Raw genomic sequence first — 26,979 nt, forward strand, 5'->3', positions numbered from 1 at the left:
TTTATTATTGAGGCTGTATGGAAGGAGAAGTCTTGAGGCTACTGCAAGAATAAGACTGAAAGCCAGGGGAAACATTAATTAATAAGAGACCATCCAATAGCCTCCATAAATTCACTGAAACCAAGCTCCACCCAAGAGATACTAAGTTCCAGAGCAAGACATACCACGCAAATTCTCCAGCAACGCAGGAACATAGACCTGAGCATCAATATACAGGCTGCCCAGAGGCACACCAAATCCATAGACATCTCAAAAATTAATACTGGTCACTCCATTACACTCAAGAGAGCAGAAATCCAGCTCCACCCACCAGAACACCGACACAAGCTCCCCCAACCAGGAAACCTTGACAAGCCACCTGTCCAACCCCAACCGCAGTGAGGAACCTCCACAACAAAGAGGAACTTCATACTACCAGAATACAGAAGGGCCACGCCTAACACAGCAATCTAAACAAGATGAAAAGGCAGAGAAATACTCAGCAAGTAAAGGAAAATGAGAAATGCCCACAAAGCCAAACAAAAGAGGAGGAGATAGGGAATCTATCCGAAAAAGAATTTAGAATAAGGATAATAAAAATGATCCAAAATCTTGAAAGCAAAATGGAGTTACAGATAAATAGCCTGGAGACAAAGATTGAGAAGATGCAAGAAATGTTTATCAAGGACTTAGAAGAAATAAAAAGGAATCAATATAGAATGAATAATGAAATAAAGGAGATAAAAGACACTCTGGAGGGAACCAACAGTAGAATAACGGAGGCAGAAGATAGGATAAGTGAGGTAGAAGATAGAATGATGGAAATAAACGAAGCAGAGAGGAAAAAAGAAAAAAGAATCAAAAGAAATGAGGAAAACCTCCGGGACCTCTGGGACAATATGAAACGCCCCAACATTCGAATCATAGGAGTCCCAGAAGAAGAAGATAAAAGGAAAGGCCATGAAAAAATACTCGAGGAGATAATAGTTGAGAATTTCCCTAAATTGAGGAAAGAAATAGTCACAGAAGTCCAAGAAACCCAGAGAGTTCCAAACAGGATAAACCCAAGGCGAAACACCCCAAGACACATATTAATCAAATTAACAAAGATCAAACACAAAGAACAAATATTAAAAGCAGCAAGGGAAAAACAACAAATAACACACAAGGGGATCCCCATAAGGATAACAGCTGATCTTTCAATAGAAACCCTTCAGGCTAGAAGGGAATGGCAGGACATACTTAAAGTAATGAAAGAGAATAATCTACAACCCAGATTACTGTACCCAGCAAGGATCTCATTCAGATATGAAGGAGAATTCAAAAGCTTTACAGACAAGCAAGAGCTGAGGGAATTCAGCACCACCAAACCAGCTCTCCAGCAAATGCTAAAGGATCTTCTCTAAACAGGAAACACAGAAAGGATGTTTCAACACGAACTCAAAACAACAAAGTAAATGGCAACGGGATCATACTTATCAATAATTACCTTAAATGTAAATGGGTTGAATGCCCCAACCAAAAGGCAAAGGGTTGCTGAATGGATACAAAAACAAGACCCCTATATATGCTGTCTACAAGAGACCCACCTCAAAACTAGGGACACACACAGGCTGAAAGTGAAAGGATGGAAAAACATATTCCATGCAAACGGAGACCAAAAGAAAGCAGGAGTCGCAATACTCATTTCAGATAAAATAGACTTTAAAATAAAGGATGTGAAAAGGGACAAAGAAGGACACTACATAAAGATCAAAGGATCAATTCAAGAAGAAGACGTAACAATCATAAATATATATGCACCCAACATAGGAGCACCACAATATATAAGGCAAATACTAACAAGTATGAAAGGGGAAATTAACAATAACACAATAATAGTGGGAGACTTTAATACTCCACTCACGCATATGGATAGATCAACTAAACAGAAAATTAACAAGGAAACACAAACTTTAAATGATACAATAGACAAATTAGATTTAATTGATATTTACAGGAGTTTCCACCCCAAAACAATCAATTTTACCTTTTTCTCAAGTGCACATGGAACTTTCTCCAGGATAGATCACATCCTGGGCCATAAATCTAGCCTTGGTAAATTCAAAAAAATTGAAATCATCCCAGCCATCTTCTCTGACCACAATGCAGTAAGATTAGACCTCAATTACAGGAAAAAAACTATTAAAAGTTCCAACATATGGAGGCTAAACAACACGCTTCTGAATAACCAACAAATCACAGAAGAAATCAAAAAAGAAATAAAATTATGCATAGAAACGAATGAAAATGAAAACACAACAACCCAAAACCTATGGGACACTGTAAAAGCAATACTAAGGGGAAGGTTCATAGCAATACAGGCGTACCTCAAGAAACAAGAAAAAAATCAAATAAATCAACTAACTCTACACCTAAAGCAACTAGAGAAGGAAGAAATGAAAAACCCCAGGGTCAGTAGAAGGAAAGAAATCTTAAAAATTAGGGCAGAAATAAATGCAAAAGAAACAAAAGAGACCATAGCAAAAATCAACAAAACTAAAAGCTGGTTTTTCGAGAAGATAAACAAAATTGATAAGCCATTAGCCAGACTCATCAAGAAACAAAGGGAGAAGAATCAGATCAACAAAATTAGAAATGAAAATGGAGAGATCACAACAGATTCCACAGAAATACAAAGGATCATAAGAGACTACTACCAACAGCTATATGCCAATAAAATGGACAACTTGGAAGAAATGGACAAATTCTTAGAAAAGTATAACTTTCCAAAACTGAACCAGGAAGAAATAGAAGATCTTAACAGACCCATCACAAGCACGGAAATCGAAAGTGTAATCAGAAATCTTCCAGCAAACAAAAGCCCAGGACCAGACGGCTTCACAGCGGAATTCTACCAAAAATTTAGAGAAGAGCTAACACCTATCCTGCTCAAACTCTTCCAGAAAATTGCAGAAGATGGTAAACTTCCAAACTCATTCTATGAGGCCACCATCACCCTAATTCCAAAACTAGACAAAGATGTCACAAAAAAGGAAAACTACAGGCCAATATCACTGATGAACATAGATGCAAAAATCCTTAATAAAATTCTAGCAAACAGAATCCAACATCATATTAAAAAGATCATACATCATGACCAAGTGGGCTTTATCCCAGGAATGCAAGGTTTTTTTAACATCCGCAAATCAATCAATGTAATACACCACATTAACAAATTGAAAGAAAAAAACCATATGGTTATCTCAATAGATGCAGAAAAAGCCTTTGACAAAATTCAGCATCCATTTATGATTAAAACCCTCCAGAAAGCAGGAATAGAAGGAACATATCTCAACATAATAAAAGCTATATATGACAAACCCACAGCAAACATTATCCTCAATGGTGAAAAATTGAAAGCATTTCCCCTAAAGTCAGGAACAAGGCAAGGATGCCCACTTTCACCACTACTATTCAACATAGTTTTGGAAGTTTTGGCCACAGCAATCAGAGCTGAAAAAGAAATAAAAGGAATACAGATAGGAAAAGAAGAAGTAAAACTCTCACTGTTTGCAGATGACATGATCCTCTACATAGAAAACCCTAAAGGCTCTACTAGAAAATTACTAGAGTTGATCAATGAATATAGTAAAGTTGCAGGATATAAAATTAACACACAGAAATCCCTTGCATTCCTATACTCCAATAATGAGAAAACAGAAAGAGAAATTAAGGAAACAATACCATTCACCATTGCATCAAAAAGAATAAAATACTTAGGAATATATCTACCTAAAGAAACAAAAGACTTATATATAGAAAACTATAAAACACTGATGAAAGAAATCAAAGAGGACACAAACAGATGGAGAAATATACCGTGTTCATGGATTGGAAGAATTAATATAGTGAAAATGAGTATTCTACCCAAAGCAATCTACAGATTCAATGCAATCCCTATCAAGCTACCAATGGTATTTTTCACAGAACTAGAACAAATCATCTCACAATTTGTATGGAAATATAAGAAACCTCGAATAGCCAAAGCAATCTTGAGGAAGAAGAATGGAACTGGAGGAATCAACCTGCCTGACTTCAGACTCTACTACAAAGCCACAGTCATCAAGACAGTATGGTACTGGCACAAAGATAGAAATATAGATCAATGGAACAAAATAGAAAGCCCAGAGATAAACCCACGCACATATGGACACCTTATCTTCGACAAAGGAGGCAAGAATATACAATGGAGAAAAGACAACCTCTTTAACAAGTGGTGCTGGGAAAACTGGTCAACCACTTGTAAAAGAATGAAACTAGAACACTTCCTAACACCGTACACAAAAATAAACTCAAAATGGATTAAAGATCTAAACGTAAGACCAGAAACAATAAAACTCCTAGAGGAAAACATAGGCAAAACACTCTCCGACATAAATCACAGCAGGATCCTCCATGACCCACCTCCCAGAATATTGGAAATAAAAGCAAAAATAAACAAATGGGACCTAATTAAAATTAAAAGCTTTTGCACAACAAAGGAAACTATAAACAAGGTGAAAAGACAGCCTTCAGAATGGGAGAAAATAATAGCAAATGAAGCAACAGACAAACAATTAATCTCCAAAATATACAAGCAACTTCTGCAGCTGAATTCCCGAAAAATAAATGACCCAATCAAAAAATGGGCCAAAGAACTAAACAGACATTTCTCCAAAGAAGACATACAGATGGCTAACAAACACATGAAAAGATGCTCAACATCACTCATTATTAGAGAAATGCAAATCAAAACCACAATGAGGTATCATTTCACACCAGTCAGAATGGCTGCTATCCAAAAGTCTACAAGCAATAAATGCTGGAGAGGGTGTGGAGAAAAGGGAACCCTCTTACACTGTTGGTGGGAATGCAAACTAGTACAGCCACTATGGAGAACAGTGTGGAGATTCCTTAAAAAACTGGGAATAGAACTGCCATATGACCCAGCAATCCCACTGCTGGGCATATACACCGAGGAAACCAGAATTGAAAGAGACGCGTGTACCCCAATGTTCATCGCAGCACTGTTTACAATAGCCAGGACATGGAAGCAACCTAGATGTCCATCAGCAGATGAATGGATAAGGAAGCTGTGGTACATATACACAATGGAATATTACTCAGCCATTAAAAAAAATACATTTGAACCGGTTCTACTGAGATGGATGAAACTGGAGCCCATTATACAGAGTGAAGTAAGCCAGAAAGAAAAACAACAATACAGTATACTAATGCATATATATGGAATCTGAAAGATGGTAACGATAACCCTATATGCGGGACAGAATGAGAGACACAGATGCATGGAACAATTTTATGGACTCTGAGGGAGAAGGTGAGGGTGGGACGTTCTGGGAGAATGGCATTGAGACATGTGTATTGTCATATGTGAAACAGAGCACCATTCCATGTTCGATGCATGTGACAAGGGCTCGGGGCCGGGGCAGTGGGATGATCCAGAGGGATGGGAGGGGGAGGGAGGTGGGTGGGGGGTTCGGGAAGGGGAACACATGTAAACCCATGGCTGATTCTTGTCAATGTATGGCAAAAACTATTACAATATTGTAAAGTAATTAGCCCCCAAGTAAAATAAATAAATTTATAAAAAAAAAAAAAAAAAAAAAAAAGAGCTGTCGAATGCTCTTCCTTATTTAGGCCATTAATCTTTATTTGACTGGAACATATTATGTAGATAAGACATATGTGAATACCAAAAATACACAGAATGGAAATTAAATAGACACGCTAAAACGTAAAACACTAGTCAGCAAGCAGTGAAGCATTAAACGACTTCAAATTTTTATTAGGGTTATCCTTCTGGTAGTGATTGAAGGTATATTAGCTTAGTGGGCCATGCAATAGCTGTAGCACCACAACTAATGGACTGCCAAGAGATGATTTAATAAAGACGCCCAGCTGAACAATGGTGTATAAGTAACTCTGACAACCTGAGGCTTTCTTCTGGTCAAACGTTTTATATCTGTAAGTGACTTTCTCTAAAAAAATTACCTGAGAAGAGACTCTCAGAAGGATTCCCTGTAATAACAGCAGCCCAAACATTCTTATATAAGTTCGGATTCTCTAAGATCAAAAGACATGATTAAAAAAAAAAACTTAAAGGTCTTGTCCTCAAATCCTTCTACAGACACCATTCATAACACGTTTAGAGACCTAGTTGAACAACACATTCAGCAACTACACTGTGTCTTTCTTTTGGTTGAAATAAAAGAAATAGAGCAACTTTTCAAATGTTGCCCTCAAGATTTTACTCTAAAATATGAGCAGTAGAAATTAGGAGGGGTCTAGGGAGGATGAAATAAAAATATTAAATACACAGTTCTATAAAATGTTGCATGGACTCCTCGTCTTTACAACAGGGACCAACTTGCATGGAGAAGAGTAACCAAAAGTCAGGTGGGGAGAAAATACCAAGTGAGCCATGAATCAAAAAATTAATAATGCTGAAGACTGATCACAGTTCAGGGAAAAGATGCCTTTGCATCCTTTATAACCTTGCTGGAAATGTTGCAATAAGTAGCAAAATTTTAAAAACATCCATATATACCCCTTAATCAGAGAATTCCACTTTTAAAGATTGATCTAAGGAAATAATACAGATCCAAGGAAAAATTACTAAAAGGATCCTCATTTTAACATATTTTTTAATAGCAAAAGTTACCTAGGGCTGAAATAAATCACTCAACATCCATACATGAGAGTGGTCAGTTATCTTTACAAAGACTGCGGTAGAACCTTATGGAGACACGTTCACAACATATTGTTAAGCGGACCAAGAGGAATACAAAACAGTGTATATTATATGATCTTATTTTATTAAACCTTGTTGTTTTTAGTCGTGAATTCGTGTCCAGCTCTTTTTCAGTCCCATGGACTGTAACCTGTCAGGCTCCTCTGTCCATGGGATTTCCCAGGCAAAAATACTGAAGTGGGTGCCATTTCCTTCTCCAAGGGATCTTCCTGGCCCAGAGATCGAACCTGCACCTCCTACATTGCAGGCGGATTCTTTACCACTGAGCCACAGGGGAAGCTCTTATTAAACATATATATAGATAAGAAGGCCTGGAAGATATACATAAAACTTCCCTATGATTATCAAACCAGTGGGATTATGATATTTCCTTGTTTTGTTTACCTATATTTTCTAGATTATCCACTAGGAATACAGGTTGCTTTTGTGATAAGAAAAAAGGAAGTTACTAAAAAAATTTTTAAAACAGAATAAGAATATAAAATTTTATACATAATTATTTTGGAATATTGTATATGACTTCAAGATGACACAATACAATGTACATTAAGACAGTGAATGAATGGTAAGATTTTCCTTTGAAATGCCATTGGTCAAAAATTATGTTTATGTGATAATAAGACCTCTGTCCATGGAATTCTCCAAGCAAGAACACTGGAGTGGTAGCCATTCCCTTCTCCAGGGGATTTTCCAGACCCAGGGATCAAACCGGGTCTCCTGCATTGCTGGCAGATTCTTTACCATCTGAGCCACCAGGGAAGCCCCAATAATGAGAATCTAACCCCCCAAAAAACCAGTCATCTCATTGAAAATAACAGTATTTCATGTTATTACAAAAAGAACTCATGACAGTCATTATCAAAGTAGCCATTCTGGAGAAATTAAATTGCAAATAAACAAAGACATTTATTTGGAATAATTTTAGGTTGCAAGCAAAATGGGTAAGAGTCTAAATAGTTCAAGTCGCAAATACTACCTCAGGTAAAACAGAGTTTTTATTTACTTTAAGAGAGGGTGTATTACTTACTCACTTTGAAAAGTTTATTCCCTTAAACATGCCTTTGCATTAGCACAGAGAAAGTCAAAGAATTCTGTTTAAAGAACAGAATTCTTTAAAAGTCTGTTTAAAGTCAAAGATATAAAGTCAGATTCACAATTCATTTTTAGTGATAAAAAGTCCACCTGACAATGCAGCAGATGCCAGAGATGTGGGTTTGATCCTGGGTTGGGAAGATTCTCTGGAGTTGGAAATGGCAACGTGCTCCAATATTCCTGCCTGGAAAATTCCATGGACAGAGGAGCCTGGTGAGCTGTAGTCCATGGGGTTGCCAAGAGTCAGAAACAACAAAGCGACTGATTACACACACATACATAAACTTCTAACAAAACAGAGACAGAGCTACCTACTTGAATTTTCACATGAAATATTTCTACGAAGAGACAATTTAAAAGTCTTTGAGATGTTTCCTCTTCTAAACACATGTGAAAATAGTAAAATGTCTTAAATATAGGAATAATACCTTTACATTAGAGATACCAAGGGAACATTTCATGCAAAGACAGGCTCGATAAAGGACAGAAATGGTATGGACCTAACAGAAGCAGAAGATATTAAGAAGAGGTGGCAAGAATACACAGAAGAACTGTACAAAAAAGATCTTCATGACCCAGATAATCACGATGGTGTGATCACTCAACTAGAGCCAGATATCCTGGAAAGTGAAGTCAAATGGGCCTTGGAAAGCGTCACTATGAACAAAGCTAGTGGAGGTGATGGAATTCCAGTTGAGCTATTTCAAATCCTCAAAGGTGATGCTGTGAAAGTGCTGCACTCAGTATGCCAGCAAATTTGGAAAACTCAGCAGTGGCCACAGGACTGGAAAAGGTCAGTTTTCATTCCAATCCCAAAGAAAGGCAAAGCCAAAGAATGCTCAAACTACCGCACAAATGCACTCATCTCACACGCTAGTAAAGTAATGCTCAAAATTCTCCAAGCCAGGCTTCAGCAATACGTGAACCGTGAACTTCTAGATGTTCAAGCTGGTTTTAGAAAAAGCAGAGGAACCAGAGATCAAATTGCCAACATCCGCTGGATCACCAAAAAAGCAAGAGTTCCAGAAAAATCTATTTCTACTTTATTGACTATGCCAAAGCCTTTGACTGTGTGGATCACAATAAACTGTGGAAAATTCTGAAAGAGATGGGAATACCAGACCACCTGACCTGCCTCTTGACCTGTATGCAGGTCAGGAAGCAACAGTTAGAACTGGACATGGACAACAGACTGGTTCCAAATAGGAAAGGGAGTACGTCAAGGCTGTATATTGTCACCCTGATTATTTAACTTATATGCAGAGCACATCATGAGAAACGCTGGGCTGGAAGAAGCAGAAGCTGGAATCAAGATTGCCAGGGGAAATATCAATAACCTCAGATATGCAGATGACATCACCCTTATGGCAGAAAGTGAAGAGGAACTAAAAAGCCTCTTGATGAAAGTGAGAGAGAAGAGTGAAAAAGTTGGCTTAAAGCTCAACATTCAGAAAACTAAGATCATGGTATCTGGTCCCATCACTTCTTGGCAGATAGATGGGCCAACAGTGGAAACAATGGCTGATTTTATTTTGGGGGGCTCCAAAATCACTGCAGATGGTGATTGCAGCCATGAAATTAAAAGACGCTTACTCCTTGGAAGGAAAGTTATGACCAACCTAGATAGCATATTAAAAAGCAGAGACATTACTTTGCCAACAAAGGTCTGTTTAGTCAAGGCTATGGTTTTTCCAGCAGTGATGTATGGATGTGAGAGTTGGACTGTGGAGAAAGCTGAGAGCTGAAGAATTAGTGGTTTTGAACTGTGGTGTTGGAGAAGACTCTTGAGAGTCCCTTGGACTGCAAGGAGATCCAATCAGTCCATCCTAAAGGAGATCAGTCCTGGGTGTTCGTTGGAAGGACTGATGTTAAAGCTGAAACTCCAGTACTCTGGCCACTTCGCGTGAAGAGTTGACTCATTGGAAAAGACCCTGATGCTGGGAAGGATTGGGGGCAGGATCAGAAGGGGTTGACAGAGGATGAGATGGCTGGATGGCATCATCAACTCGATGGACATGGGTTTGGGTAAACTCCGGGAGCTGGTGATGGACAGGGAAGCCTGGTGTGCTGTGATTCATGGGGTCGCAAAGAGTCAGACACGACTGAGCGACTAAACTGAACTGCTCTGAACCTTTACATTTAAAACTGTGTTTGCAAGAATGCTAAATCCCTTCAGTCATGTCCGACTCTTTGAGACTCTATGGACTGTAGCCCACCAGGTTCCTCTGTCCATGGGATCCTGCAGGTAAGAACACTGGAGTGGGTTGCCATGTCCTCCTTCAGGGGATCTTCTTGACTCAGGGATCAAATCTGTGGTCTCATAGGTCTCCTGCAGTCTTTACCACTAGCATCACCTGGGAAGCCCAACCTGTGTTTAGATCATCTTAAAATGAATTCTTGATTTGAAACATTTTTCTGGGAAAATTTAAGAATAAAATGAGGTGTTGGTCCCAAGATGGCACAGGAATAGGACAGGGAGACCACTTTCTCCCCCACGAAGTCATCAAAAGATCATTTGAATGTTGAGAAACTCCCACAAAAGAACTTCTGAATGCTGGCAGAGGACAACAGGCATCCAGAAAGGCAGCCCAATCTCTTCCAAAGGAGGTAGGACAAAATATAAAAGACAATAACATAGACAAAAGATTTAGGGATGGAGACCCATCTTGGGGAGGAAGGCATGAAGGAGAAGTTTCCACACAGTAGGAAACCCTCCCACAGGCATGTCTGTGGGGAGTTTTGGAATCTTAGAGGGCAACATAACTGGGAGAAAAAAAAAAGAACCCCACAGAATATGCACCTAACCACAACTACAAGCAGAGACAGAGAAGTGGCATAGACACTTGTGTCTGCCACCAGCAGTGGGGGCTGGGCAGGGAGACCTGGGCTGCACACCGGTAAGGGTAAGCCCCGGGCCTGAATGCCCTGAGGGTAATCTGAGGGATCTAATGTGAGACAGCAACCCAAACCATGGGATCGCCAAAGTGAGAGAGGAAAAAAAAGACCTTTCCTACTAAAGGCTCTAACACTACACAGTGACCCCTGGTGTTCTCAAACGACTGAGAGAATACCAAAGGAGAGCAAGCTGGCTGCCCTATAGGGCCCTCCCTCCCCAGAGGCAGAGAGGCAGGCATGCGACAGCCAAAGCCGGAAAGCAAGGGGCTGCTGCAATCTCAGCCCCAGAGACCACATCTTCCACCAAACTGTGAGCAGGCAACCAGTTGCTAACCACATCTTCCTGGGATCCTGGATGGTTGACATCTGGCAGAAGTGTCACAGCACGCCTGGGACTGTGCTCTCATGGTGCACCTGGGAAACCAAGTGGCTGGGACCGGGTAGGTGAATAAGATACACAGCTCACCTAGGACAGTGCACTCACCAGGCACTCAGTCACCTGAGCTGCTTGGACCTGAGACGGGCACAAAATGCACAGCCAATCTAGGTCTGTGCACCTGTGGAACACCCAAGAACCTGAGCAGTTTAGACCTGGGAAGGGCACAAAATGCAGAGCCTATGTGGGACAGTGCCCTTGCAGAGCACCCTGGAGCCTGAGCAGTGTGGACCCAGGAAGTACATGCTGCCATGACATGTGGCAAACGCAGTGTGGTCCCTCCACTGCGAGCACTCCCCACACACACCAGCGGTATTGGTTTGCAGTGTGCCTCCCTCCCCACAACACAACTGAACAAGTGAGCCTAAATAAGTGGCCACCTTCACCACCTTCTTACAGGGTGGAAATCAGACACTGAAGCAACTTGCAAATAGAGGAAGCCAAAATAAACAAAGAAGGGTGAACCACTCTGGAAGTGATAGATGTAACAGATTAAAGCTCTGAAGTTAATACTGAGACTATGCATTTGAAGGGCACCTATAAATCTTGTACAAGCCAGAACAAGGGACTATCTGACACTGAACTGATGTCACACTGCCCACAACAGCTCCAGGGAAATCCCTAGATATATTTAAACTATTATCACTTTTTAATTTTTAAAAAAAATTTAGTTGTTTATTACTCCTTTAACTTTCATTGTTATAGCCTACTACTACCTTTCCAAAAAAAAAAAAAAAACCTTATTTCTTTTAAAAACAAATCCTATATATATATTTTTTTTTTAATTTTTGTGACTGATTTTGTTTTGTACTTTTTATATTGTATTTTTCAAAGTCTAACCTCTATTCTAGGTTTTTAATCTTTTCTCTTTGATATTTGTTATCAATTTTGCACCTTTAAGAATCTAATCTTCAGTATCCTTTTTCACTTAGGGATTTGATTACTGGCTTGATTGCTCTCTCCCCTTTTGACTCTCTCTTTCTTCCTCCAGGTCACCTCTATCTCCTTCCTCCCTTTTCTCTTATCTACATAACTCTGTGAATCTCTCTGGGTGTTCCAGGCTGTGGAGAGCACTTAGGTATTTGATTACTGGCTAGATTGCTCTCTCCACTTTTGACTCCCCCTTTTCTCCTCCTGGTCACCTCTATCTCCCTCCTCCCTCTTCTCTTCCCTATATAGCTCTATGAATCTCACTGGGTGTCCCAGGCTGTGGAGAATTGTTTGACCATTAACCTAGAGGTTTTATCTTCTGTGCTGTATGGATGGAGAAATCTTGAGGCTACTGTAAGAGTAAGACTGAAAGCCAGAGGCAGGAGGCTTAACTCCAAAACTTGAGAACATCAGAGAATTCCTGACTCCAGGGAACATTAATAGACAAGAGCTCACCCAAATGTCTCCATACCTACACTGAAACCAAGCTCCACCCATGAGCCAACAAGTTCCAGTGCAAGACACACTGTGCTAATTCTCCAGCAACACAGGAACACAACCCTGAACATTAAAATACGGGCTGCCCAAAGCCATGCCAAACCCACAGACACCCCAAAACTCACTACTGGACACTTCATTGCACGCTAGAGAGAAGAGACCCAGCTCCACCCATCAGAACACAAATGCAAGCTTCCCCAACCAGGAAACCTTGACAACCCACTAGTCTAACCCCACCCACAGGGAGCAGACTCCACAATTAAGAGGAACCACAAACTTCCAGCCTGCAGAAAGGGCACTCCAAACACAGCAATCTAAACAAAATGGAAAGGCAGAGAAATATTCAGCAGGTGAAAGAACGTGACAAAAACCCACCAAACCAAACAAAGAGGGGGAGATAGGGAGTCTACCTGGAAAAGAATTCAGAATAATGATAGTAAAGATGGTCAAAAATCTTAAAAACAAAACAAAATGGGGTTACGGATAAATAGACTAGAGACAAGGATTGAGAAGATGCAAGAAATGTTCAACAAGGACCTAGAAGAAATAAAGAAGAGTCAATCAATAACTGAGGTAGAGGAGAGGACAAGTGAGGTGGAAGAAAGAATAGTTGAAACAAATGAAGCAAAGAGGAAGAAAAGAAAAAAGAATTAAAAGTAATGAGGACAACCTCAGAGACCTCTGGGACAATGTTAAATGCCCCAACATTCAAATCATAGGAGTCCCAGAAGAAGAAGATGTAAAGAAAGGGCATGAGAAAATACCTGAGGAGATAACAGTCGAAAACTTCCCTAAAATGGGGAAGGAAATAGTCAAGAGTCCCAAAAAACCAAGAGTCCCAAAGAGGATAAACCCAAGGTGAAACACCCCAAGACACATATTAATCAAACTAACAAAGAACAAACACAAAGAGCAAATATTAAAAGCAGCAAGGCAAAGGCAAAAAATAACACACAAGGGGATCTCCATAAGGATAACAGCTGATCTTTCAAAAGAAACTCTTCAGGCCAGAAGGGAATGGCAGGACATACTTAAGGTGATGAAAGAGAAAAACCTACAACCCAGATTACTCTATCCAGTAAGGATCTCATTCAGATATGAAAGAGAAATCAAAAGCTTTACAGTTAAGCAAAAGCTGAGAGAATTCCACACTGCCAAACCAGCTCTTCAACAAATGCTAAAGGATCTTCTCTAGACAGGAAACACAGAAAAGGTTTCTAAAAATGAACCCAAAACAACAAAGTAAACAATAATAGGATCATACTTATCAATAATTACCTTAAAAGTAAATGGGTTAAATGCTCCAACCAAAAGACAAGACTGGCCAAATGGATACAAAAACAAGACACCTACATATGCTGTCTACAAGAGACCCATCTCAAACCTACGGACACACACAGACTGAAAGCGAAGGGCTGCAAAAAGATATTTCATGCAAATGGAGACCAAAAGAAAGCAAGAGGGAGTAGCAATACTCATATCAGATAAAACAGACTTTGAAATAAAGACTCTGAAAAGAGACAAAGAAGGGTACTACATAATGATCAAAGGATCAATCCAAGAAGAAGCTATAGCAATTATAAATATATATGCACAAAACATAGGAGCACCTCAATATGTAAGGCAAATGCTAACAAGCATGAAAGGGGAAATTAACAGTAACACAATAATAGTGGGGGACTTTAATACCCCACTCACACCTATAGATAGATCAACCAAACAAAAAATTAGCAAGGAAACAGAAACTTTAAAAGATACAATGAACCAGTTAGACCTAATTGATATCTATAGGGCATTTCACCTCAAAACAATTGATTTCACCTCTTCCTCAAGTGCACAAGGCAACTTCTCCAGTATAGATCACATCCTGGGCCATAAATCTAGTCTTGGTAAATTTTAAAAAATTGAAATCATTTAAAGCATCTTTTCTGATCACAATGCAGTAAGATTATATGTCAACTGCAGGGAAAAAAAAATTAAAAATACAAACATACGGAGGCTAAACAACACCCTTCTGAATGACCAACAGATCACGGAGAAAATAAAAAGGAAATGAAAATATGCATAGAAACAAATGAAAATGAAACACGACAACTCAAAACCTATGGGATTCAGTAAAAGCAGTGCTAAGAGGAAGGTTCATAGCAATACAAGCCTACCTCAAGAAACAAGAGAAACATCAAATTAACAACCTAACTTTACACCTAAAGCAATGAGAAAAAGAAGAAAAGAAGAACCCCAAAGCTAGTAGAAGAAAAAAATCATAAAAATCAGAGCAGAAATAATTGAAAAAGAAACAAAGGAGACTATAGCAAAAAATCAACAAAACTAAAAGATGGTTCTTTGAGAAGATAAAATAAACAAACCATTAGCCAGACTCATCAGGAAAGAAAAGAGAGAAGAATCAAATCAATAAAATTAGAAATGAAAATGGAGAAATCACAACAAACAACACAGAAATACAAAAGATTATAAGAGACTACTTTGAGCAATTATATGCCAATAAAATGGGCAACTTGGAAGAAATGGACAAATTCTTAGAAAAATATAACCTTCCAAAACTGAACCAGGAAGAAATAGAAAATCTTAACAGACCCATCACAAGTGTGGAAATTGAAATTGTAATCAAAAATCTTCCAACAAACAAAAGCCCAGAACCAGATGGCTTCACAGCTGAATTCTACCAAACATTTAAAGAAGAGCTAACACTTTTCCTACTCAACCTCTTCCACAAAATTACAGAGGAAGGTAAATTCCCAAACTCATTCTATGAGGCCACCATCACCCTAATACCAAAAACAGACAAAGATACCACAAAAAAAGAAAACTACAGGCCAATATCACTGATGAACATGGATGCAAAAATCCTCAACAAAATTCTAGCAAACAGAATCCAACAACATATTAAAAAGATCATACATCATGAGCAAGTAGGCTTTATCCCAGGGATGCAAGGTTTCTTCAGTATTCGCAAATCAATCAATGTGATATACCATATTAACTAATTCAAAGATAAAAAGCATATGATTATCTCAATAGATGCAGAGAAAGCTTTTGACAAAATTCAACATCCATTTATGATAAAAACTCTCCAGAAAGCAGGCATAGAAGGAACTACCTAAACATAATAAAAGCCATATATGACAAACCCACAGCAAACATTATCCTCCATGGCAAAAAAATTGAAAGCATTTCCTCTAAAGTCAGGAACAAGACAAGGGTGCCTACTCTCACCACTACTATTTCACATAGTTTTGGAAGTCCCAGCTACAGCAATCAGAGAAGAAAAAGAAGTAAAAGGAATCCAAATTGCAAAAGAAGAAGTAAAACTCTCACTGTTTGCAGATGACATGATCCTCTACACAGAAAACCCCAAAGATACCACCAGAAAATTACTAGAGCTAATCAGTGAATATAGCAAAGTTGCAGGACATAAAATTAATAAACAGAAATCCCCTGCATTCTTGTACACTAACAATGAGAAAACAGAAAGAGAAATTAAGGAAACAATCCCACTCACCATTGCAACAAAAAGAATAAAATAGGAATAAATTTACCTAAAGAAACAAAAGACCTATATATATAGAAAACTATAAAACACTGATGAAAGAAATCAAAGATGACACAAATAAATGGAGAAATATACCATGTTCATGGATTGGAAGAGTTAATATAGTGAAAATCAGCACAATGCCCAAAGCAATTTATAGATTCAATGCAATTCCTATCAAGTTACCAACAGTATTTTTCACAGAACTAGAACAAATAATTTCACAATTTGTATGAAAACACAAAAAACCTCGAATAGCCAAAGCAATCTGGAAAAAAAAGAATGGAACTAGAGGAATCAATCTGCCTGACTTCAGACTATACTACAAAGCTACAGTCACCAAAACAGTATGGTATTGGCACAAAGACAGAAATATAGATCAATGGGACAAAATAGAAAGCCCAGAGATAAATCCACACACCTGTGGACAACTTATCTTTGACAAAGGGGGCAAAAATACACAATGGAGAAAAGACAATCTCTTTAACAGGTGGTGCTGGGAAAACTGGTCAATCACTTGTAAAAGAATGAAACTAAAACATTTTCTATCACCAAACATAAAAATAGACTCAAAATGAATTAAAGATCTGAATGTAAGACCAGAAACTATAAACCTCTTAGAGGAAAACACAGGCAGAACACTGTCTGACATAAATCACAGCAAGATCCTCTATGACCCACCTCACAGAGTAATGGAAATAAAAACAAAAATAAACAGATGGGACCTAATTAAACTTTTTTTTTTCTTAAGTTCGTGTCCATTGAGTCGGTGATGCCATCCAACCACCTTGTCTTCTGTCGTCCCCTTCTCCTCCTGCCCTCAATTTTTCCCAGCATCAGGGTCTTTTCCAATGAGTCAGCTCTTCCCATCAGGTGGCCACAGTATTGGAGTTTCAGCATGAGTCCTTTCAATTAATATTCAGGGTTGATTTCCTTTGGGATTGACTGGTATGATCTCCTTGCTGTCCAAGGGACTCTCAAGAGTCTTCTCCACAACACAGTTCAAAAGCATCAATTCTTCAGCACTCAGCTTTCCTTATGGACCAACTCTCACATTCATACATGACTACTGGAAATACCATATCTTTGAATATACAGTCTTTTTTCAGCAAAGTTATGTCTCTGCTTTTTACTATGTTGTCTAGGTTTGTCATAGCTTTTCTTCCAAAGAGCAAGCATCTTTTTTTTTTAATTTAAATTAGTTTCTTTATCTATTTTTTAACTTTACAATATTATATTTGTTTTGCCATACATTGACATGAATCCACCATGGGTGTACATGATTTCCCCTTCCAGAACCCCCCTCCCACCTCCCTCCCCATCCCATCCCTCTGGGTCATCCCGATGCACCAGCCCCGAGCACCCTGTATCATGCATCGAACCCTAATTAAACTTAAAAGCTTTTGCACAATGAAGGAAACTATGAGCAAGATGAAAAGGCAACCTTCAGAACAGAAGAAAATAATAGCAAATGAAGTAACTGACAAAGAATTAATCTCAAAAATATACAAGCAACTCATGCAGCTCAATACCAGAAAAATAAACGACCTAATCAAAAAGTGGGCCAAAGAACTACACAGACATTTCTCCAAAGAAGACATACAGATGACTAACAAACATATGAAAAGATGCTCAACATCACTCATTACCAGAGAAATGCAAATCAAAACCACAATGAGGTACCATCTCACACAGGTCAGAATGGGTGCCATCAAAAAGTCTACAAACAATAAACGCTGGAGAGAATTTGGAGAAAAGGGAACCTTCTTACACTGCTGATGAGAATGCAAACTGGTACAGCCACTACAAGAACAGTACGGAGATTCCTTAAAAAACTGGAAATTGAACTGCCATATGACCCAGCAATCCCACTGCTGGGCATATACACCGAGAAAACCAGAAATGAAAGAGACACAGGTACCCCAATGTTTACTGAAGCACTGTTTATAATAGCCAGGACATGGAAGCAATCTAGATGTCCATCAGCAGATGAATGGATAAGGAGTTATGATACATATACACAATGGAATATTACTCAGCTATAAAAAAGAATGCATTTGAGTCAGGTCTAATGAGGTGGATGAAACTGGAGCCTATTATACAGAGTGAAGTCAGTCAGAAAGAAAAACACCAATACAGTTTATTAATGCACATATATGAAATTTAGAAAGACAGTAATGACCTCCCTATATGCAAGACAGCAAAAGAGACACAGATATAAAGAACAGACTTCTGGACTCTATGGGAGAAGGCAAGGGTGGGATGATCTGAGAGAATAGCATTGAAACATGTATATTACCATATGTAAAATAGATGACCAGTGCAAGTTCAATTCATGAAGCAGGGCACTCAAAGGGTGCTCTGGGATAACCCAGGGGGATGAGGTAGGGAGGAAGGTGGGAGGGGGGTTTCAGGATGGGGGAACACATGTACACACATGGCTGATTCATGTTGATGTATGGCAGAAACCACCACAATATTGTAAAGTAATTAGTCTCCAATTGAAATAAATTCATTTAAAGATAAAACAAAATGAGCCACAATATTATTTCTTTTGAAAACCGTTTTTTAGATTCAATATCAAATAATTAATTTCAATACTTCATTCTCCCAATCACTTAGAGAGATGACTGCTCAACATTTATTTTTAAGACCTTAAATCTCAAATTTTAATACCCTATAGAAATTAGGGGGAAAAATAATGTGTTTGTTTTTCTTTCAGTGCTACTTGTTATATCCATTAATACAATGAAGTTATTGTAGAAAAGCACTGCTTAAATATGAATCGTCTGTGCACAAAGTGTCTATTACACCTAATTATTCATAAAACACCCTGTTGACCAGAATACTGTAAGGAATATTGAAGCATCAATTAATGATTGGATAGAAAGGCCTCTATCTATTCAATACTTTCTTCCCTTTCTCTGGAGTTCTTAAAGATCTCAGTTTAACTGAAGTCTTTATCGGACACCAAGTGAGTTAACAAGCACTGAAAGACTCTTAAGGAATATAAATGAGAAGATTACTCAAACCAGCTCTCCTTCTTTAACCACAATTAGCTTAAATACAAGATCTAAATTGTGAACACAGTTTTAAGATTTTTCTAGCATGTCCCTTAACCTGCTTCCTCCCCTCTCTTCCATATTTCCTTCAGCTTTCTAATCTTCAGCTTGAAGGAGGTTTATATTTTTCAGAAAAAAATATGGATGCTTTTTCAAAATGTATTCCCTCAACTACTCCTTACATCTACTTTCTAATCCCCAACTCACTTAATTAAATTCAGTGTGAATTTAAATTGCAATTAACATCTTTTGAGGGATTACATGTTCTAATCACAATTATGCAGTGAATACTTGAAACACATACATTTTGTTATATTATCTGAAATGCAAATTTGAGTCCAAAAAAGATGTTTAATAAAAATGTATAGTACTGAAGACTTTATTATGGATCCTAAGGGACTAGAAATGAGATTAAAAAGAGTAAAAGCACTGATACAAGTATGAAAACAAATTGCCTCACCTCCAAGACCCCTGGAAATGGCCCCACTTGGCTACCTTCAACTGAGCATCATCACAGTTTAAAAACTCCCTTCGAAGAGTTTTTATTAATCAAACTTAACTTTATTTTTTCCCCTATATTGGAAGCTCACAGGGGCTTAAAGGAGAGTTGATGCATAATATTCTACAAGATCAGGAGATAAAACCTGCTTCCTGACCCAGCAATTTATAATGAAATGACAACTTCTATTAGTTTACTTTTCCTTCAAAATAGCATTTCATAAGTTGGCAGGGTGCAGGGGAAGCTGACATTTTTTGAGCATCTTCTATATGCCAAACAAGTGATATTTCTCATAATTCCCCAAATAACCCTATAAGGTATTATTCCATTTTACAGATTGTGAAAAATAAGGCTCAGAGAAGTGAAGTGGTTGAGGGAAATAAGTGCAGTGAATTAGTGGTGACACTGGAACTCCTAAACCCACTGTACCAATGTGAGATGCAGTCTTAGGCTCAGGAAGAAAGCCTTAGGACAGAGCACCTATTTTCAATTGTCCATTTTAACTAAAATTCTCTCAAACCACTGAAATTTCAACAGACAACTTCCTATCTGGCCGAGAGCCTGAATAAATGATTTTAGAAGTTTCATTCTTAGGACTCTCAGGAGTCTTCCTACAAAACCCCAAATCTTGCTGAAAGCCAAGCTTACTTCACTGCCTTCTCAACCAGTTTCCAGCAGTCAGGACAGGCTTTATCATGAAGATAAAATCTGACTTATTAACTCATGCCCAGTTTCTTCTTAGTAACTTTTCTCTTCAAGGTCTGTCAGTACACTTAGTAGATTGTTACCTCCAAGGTGAGGTTTATCTTTAAGAAAACTAATACCGACTCCACTCCCTTCAACAGTCAGCTTCCTGTTCACTATTCACTACCCACACAACCTTTGCTGCCAAGCTTTACTAGCAAAAGAGCGACTAGTTAGGCAAGCTCTTATTTTTCCTTTGAGATCATTATTATGAGATAATACCAAGTTATCTAAGGGCTTCCCAAGTGGTACTAGTGGCAAAAAAAAAAAAAAAAAACAACCTACCTGCCAATTCAGGAGACCTAAGAGACGTGGATTCAATCCCTGGGTCGGGGAGATCCCCTGGAAGAGGGCATGGCAACCCACTCTAGTATTCCTGTCTGGAGAACCCAATGGACAGAGGAGCCTGGCAGTCTATGGTCCATTGGGCCACAAAGAGTCGGACACGACTGAAGTGACTTAGCAGGAATACACACCACGTTACTAAGCTGCCTACCTAGTCAACCCTGAGAAGTAGGGTTAAACAACAACTTACTAGCATGTTTTTCCTTTTATTTATCCATGACCAATCTTCCTAGACCTATGTGATATGATTATGCCTGATGGGACACAACCTTCTGCGCAAGAATAGATACAGACTGAGCCCAAAGACTGGAGAGAAGGTAGGAAAAGAGGGCTATGTTTTCAGTACGAAAACAGCCATGATATACAGGCACACACTAGAGGGCGCTAGACTTAGCTGAACTGGGTCTGAATCCAGTGCCAGCACTAAAGGGACCGCCAAGATCAACTTAACCATTGAGCCTGCTTCCTCAACTCAAAAATAGGTGTAATATTAGTATCTATTTGTAAGCAGTAAGTGAGAATTAAATGAGACAATTCACATAAAGTATTAGCACAGTAAATGCTCAATAAATATCAGTATTAACTATACCATCAATATTATATTATTAAGTGGTAAGAACTATTAACCCATGACTTGCCAAATTAGAAATCCAGAAATAGAGGCAAGATTTCTGGTAAATTTGAAAAAGTAAGAGACAAACATCTTAATGTGAGGGAAAAAAAAGGAAGGATGTATATTTTGGTGTGAGGCAAGCAAGTCTTTTTAAAAATGCAGTGTTGTTTTTTACAACATAACTCACTGTGTTTTGAATCATAACATTACATAGAATTCTTTGTTAGTATTTAGAGATTTGTCGGACCTCAGAAGATATTCAACATTTTTTTTTAAAACCGCTTTCTGGGTTAAAACCTGAAACAAGTCCTGGAACGGGGTTGGGAGAAAAGGCAGAAATGAACCTCTATAGCAGAGTGGGTCCTAACAATTCTAACTAGTTGGGGTTGGGAATAAAACAATCATTTAGGGTGCTCATGGAGTCTTCTGAAAGGCAAAGGCTGACTGGGGAACACAACCAGAGGGATAGCAGGGTCATTAGAGAAGCTAATGGCTCCCAGGAGAACAGAAACCAATCCCTCTGGCAAAATCTTTGCATCTTTCTGTGAAGTGCATCTCAATCCAGTCATCATTTCTCCAACTCTGGCTTTTCTCACACCCCTGATAAAACAACAATGTGGGGAAGGTGTAACAAGGTACAAATGGTGGGTAGAGGTAGGAAGATGGTCCCTAGAAGTTACCATTGGCATCAGAGAGGTTGAAAATTGAACCCAGTCAGCAGCTTCAAAAAATTCCCAAAGGGTATGTGGACAAAGCTTTCTCGAGAGCAGTACTGAGGAAAGGAAAGAGCAAAGAAGGAACGCTAGGATCCATGAACCTAAAATCTGAGTATCATCATTGAAACCAACCCAGTTATCCAGTCGGTAAGCATTTGATGCATTCCTTCTGAGTATAAGGAACTGGGCTTCTGTTTTGTTTTGTTTAATATAAGATGTGATCCTTGGGGGGGAGAGCAGAAGATGGCGGAGGAATAGGACGGGGAGACCACTCTCTCCTCCACAAATTTATCGAAAGAACATCTGAACGCTGACCAAACTTCACAAAACTACTTCTGAAGGCTGGCTGAGGACGTCAGGCTTTCACAAAAACTGCGCATTATCTTCAAAAGAGGTAGGAGAAATTATAAAAGATAAAAAGAGAGACAAAAGAGTTAGGGACGGAGACCCGTCCCGGGGAGGGAGTCGTAAAAGAGGAGGAATTTCCAAGCACCAGGAAACCCTCTCACCGGCGGGTGTGGGGGAGGATTTTTTATCTCGGAGGGCAACGTAACTGGGAGGAAAAAATAAATAAAATCGACAGATTACGTGCCTAAAGCAACTCCCAGCAAAGAACCCCAGACGCTCGCATCATCCGCCACCAGCAAGTGGGGGCTGAACGGAGAGGAGCGGGCGGCATTGCCTAGGGTAAGGACCGGGCCCGAGTGCCCCGAGGGCAATCTGAGGGAGCTAACGTGAGATAGTAACCTAAACTGTGGGATAGCGAGAGAGAGAGAGAGAACTATCCCGCGAAAAGCCCAACTCTAAGGCACTGCCGGCCCGCTCACAGAACAAAGGACTGAGCGATACCAGAGGAGAGCTAGCCGGCTGCGGACCGCGCCATCCCCCGCCGGACACAGCGGGCAGGCGGGGCCCGCTAGAGCCGGAAAGGGGCAAACTCGGCTCCAGAGAGGGCACCCCCTACCAAACTGAAAACAGGCTCCCAGTTTTTAAGCAAAGACTGCCTGAGATCCCGGAGGGTCGACAGCAGCCGGGAGGGTCGCAGCCAGAGACCAGCTCCCCAGAACCGACACAAAGCACACCGGAGCCGGGCGCGCCCGTAAACCGAGGCGGGGACCAGGGAGGTGATAAGCCGCACCGCCCCAACAGGGGACAGCGCCCTCGCCAAACTCCTGGCCGCCTGGGCAGCTCCGACCGGGAACGGCACAAGCCGCGGGCAAAATCGAGTCTGCGCCTTTGTGGAGTAACCGGGAGCCTGAACCTGAGCGGCTTAGTCCTGGGAAGTGCACGCAGCTCAGGGCCCGCTCCCCGGCCGAGTAACCTGAAGCCTGAGCAGGGTAGACGGGGAAAGCACACACGCCGTGAGCGGGGGCGAACCCAGTGCGGCCGAGACACTGCGAGCTTACCACACACACGCCAGAATTGCAGTGTTCCTTCCTCCCCACAGCACGATTGAACAAGCGAACCTAAAGAGATCACCTCCACCGCTTTGTTGCAGGGCGGAAATTAGATACTGAAGAGATCTCCAAACAGAAGTCAAATAAACAGAGGGAAGTGCTTTGGAAGGGACAGGCCAACAGATTAAGATCCCTGTAGCTAATACCGACTGCATTAAAAAGGACCTACAGATCTTGAAAAGTATAAGCAGGAATAAGGATCTATCTAAAACTGAGCAGATCCCACACTGCTCACAACAGCTCCAGAGAAAGTCCGGGATATATATATATTTTACTATTATTTTTTTTTTAATTTTTTTTTTAATTTTTTTTTTTAATTAAAAAAAAATTTTTTTTTTCTCTTCTTTCCTTTTTCTTCAAGTCCTCTATTACACCTTTAACTTTCATTTTCATAACACACTATTAACTTGCAAAAAAAAAAAAAAACCCTATTTTTGAAGCAAACTACATACATATATCTTATACCTTTTGTGTTTTTTTTTTTTTTAATGTTTTTATCCTGTTCTACATTTTTTTACTGTTTCTTTTTTTACTGTTTTACTGTTTTTTTTTTCTTTTTACACTGTTCCCTTTTTTCTTTTTTTTTTTCTTTTTTTTTTTTTTAGATTGTAAGTTTTATAAGAGTCTAACCTCTACTCTAGATTTTTAATCTGTGTTTTACATATTTGATATCAACTTTGTACATTTAAGAACCCAATCTTTAGGACCCATTTTTACTCAGGAGTGTGATCACTGGCCTGATCACTCTCTCCCCCTATTGATGCTCTTTCTTCTCCCCCAGGGAACCTCTATCTCCCACCCTCCTCCTTCTCTTCTCAACCCAATTCTGTGAATCTCTGAGGGTGTTCTGGGTACCGGAGAACACTTCAGGAACAGGATACTGCCCAGATCTCTCTCTCCCCTCTTAATTCCTCCCTTTCTACTCATGCTCACCTCTGTTACCTTCCTCCCCCCTCTCTATGTATCTCTGTGAATCACTCTGAGGGTTCCAAACTGTGGAAAGCACGGAGGGAAGTGCTTACTGGCTAGATTGCTCTCTCCACATTTGAATTCCCCTCTTCCCCTCCTGGTCACTTCAACCCACCCCCCCCACCTCATCTCTCCATGTAACTCAGTGAACCTTTCTGGGTATCCCTCACTGTGGAGAATCTTTTCACCATTAACCTAAAAGTTTTATTATTGAGGCTGTATGGAAGGAGAAGTCTTGAGGCTACTGCAAGAATAAGACTGAAAGCCAGGGGAAACATTAATTAATAAGAGACCATCCAATAGCCTCCATAAATTCACTGAAACCAAGCTCCACCCAAGAGATAATAAGTTCCAGAGCAAGACATACCACGCAAATTCTCCAGCAACGCAGGAACATAGACCTGAGCATCAATATACAGGCTGCCCAGAGGCACACCAAATCCATAGACATCTCAAAAATTAATACTGGTCACTCCATTACACTCAAGAGAGCAGAAATCCAGCTCCACCCACCAGAACACCGACACAAGCTCCCCCAACCAGGAAACCTTGACAAGCCACCTGTCCAACCCCAACCGCAGTGAGGAACCTCCACAACAAAGAGGAACTTCATACTACCAGAATACAGAAGGGCCACGCCTAACACAGCAATCTAAACAAGATGAAAAGGCAGAGAAATACTCAGCAAGTAAAGGAAAATGAGAAATGCCCACAAAGCCAAACAAAAGAGGAGGAGATAGGGAATCTATCCGAAAAAGAATTTAGAATAAGGATAATAAAAATGATCCAAAATCTTGAAAGCAAAATGGAGTTACAGATAAATAGCCTGGAGACAAAGATTGAGAAGATGCAAGAAATGTTTATCAAGGACTTAGAAGAAATAAAAAGGAATCAATATAGAATGAATAATGAAATAAAGGAGATAAAAGACACTCTGGAGGGAACCAACAGTAGAATAACGGAGGCAGAAGATAGGATAAGTGAGGTAGAAGATAGAATGATGGAAATAAACGAAGCAGAGAGGAAAAAAGAAAAAAGAATCAAAAGAAATGAGGAAAACCTCCGGGACCTCTGGGACAATATGAAACGCCCCAACATTCGAATCATAGGAGTCCCAGAAGAAGAAGATAAAAGGAAAGGCCATGAAAAAATACTCGAGGAGATAATAGTTGAGAATTTCCCTAAATTGAGGAAAGAAATAGTCACAGAAGTCCAAGAAACCCAGAGAGTTCCAAACAGGATAAACCCAAGGCGAAACACCCCAAGACACATATTAATCAAATTAACAAAGATCAAACACAAAGAACAAATATTAAAAGCAGCAAGGGAAAAACAACAAATAACACACAAGGGGATCCCCATAAGGATAACAGCTGATCTTTCAATAGAAACCCTTCAGGCTAGAAGGGAATGGCAGGACATACTTAAAGTAATGAAAGAGAATAATCTACAACCCAGATTACTGTACCCAGCAAGGATCTCATTCAGATATGAAGGAGAATTCAAAAGCTTTACAGACAAGCAAGAGCTGAGGGAATTCAGCACCACCAAACCAGCTCTCCAGCAAATGCTAAAGGATCTTCTCTAAACAGGAAACACAGAAAGGATGTTTCAACACGAACTCAAAACAACAAAGTAAATGGCAACGGGATCATACTTATCAATAATTACCTTAAATGTAAATGGGTTGAATGCCCCAACCAAAAGGCAAAGGGTTGCTGAATGGATACAAAAACAAGACCCCTATATATGCTGTCTACAAGAGACCCACCTCAAAACTAGGGACACACACAGGCTGAAAGTGAAAGGATGGAAAAACATATTCCATGCAAACGGAGACCAAAAGAAAGCAGGAGTCGCAATACTCATTTCAGATAAAATAGACTTTAAAATAAAGGATGTGAAAAGGGACAAAGAAGGGCACTACATAAAGATCAAAGGATCAATTCAAGAAGAAGACGTAACAATCATAAATATATATGCACCCAACATAGGAGCACCACAATATATAAGGCAAATACTAACAAGTATGAAAGGGGAAATTAACAATAACACAATAATAGTGGGAGACTTTAATACTCCACTCACGCATATGGATAGATCAACTAAACAGAAAATTAACAAGGAAACACAAACTTTAAATGATACAATAGACAAATTAGATTTAATTGATATTTACAGGAGTTTCCACCCCAAAACAATCAATTTTACCTTTTTCTCAAGTGCACATGGAACTTTCTCCAGGATAGATCACATCCTGGGCCATAAATCTAGCCTTGGTAAATTCAAAAAAATTGAAATCATCCCAGCCATCTTCTCTGACCACAATGCAGTAAGATTAGACCTCAATTACAGGAAAAAAACTATTAAAAGTTCCAACATATGGAGGCTAAACAACACG

At 39.5% G+C, this 26,979-nt stretch overlaps 1 protein-coding gene and 1 long non-coding RNA gene across 5 annotated transcripts in view; one reads left to right on the forward strand and one right to left on the reverse strand.

The window, feature by feature from the left end:
• Positions 1-26,979, reverse strand: part of SLC10A7 (solute carrier family 10 member 7) — a 310,137-nt gene that overhangs the window by 215,711 nt on the left and 67,447 nt on the right. The window lies entirely within an intron of this gene.
• Positions 65-25,628, forward strand: LOC145527030 (uncharacterized). The gene is made up of 2 exons (XR_014069415.1): positions 65-1,007; positions 25,074-25,628. It is a non-coding gene; the product is annotated as an uncharacterized LOC145527030 (long non-coding RNA).

The sequence above is a fragment of the Giraffa tippelskirchi genome, chromosome 11, assembly GCF_054371585.1.
Source record: "Giraffa tippelskirchi isolate mGirTip1 chromosome 11, T2T-mGirTip1v1.2.pri, whole genome shotgun sequence".
In the NCBI taxonomy this organism is placed as follows: Eukaryota; Metazoa; Chordata; class Mammalia; order Artiodactyla; family Giraffidae; genus Giraffa; species Giraffa tippelskirchi.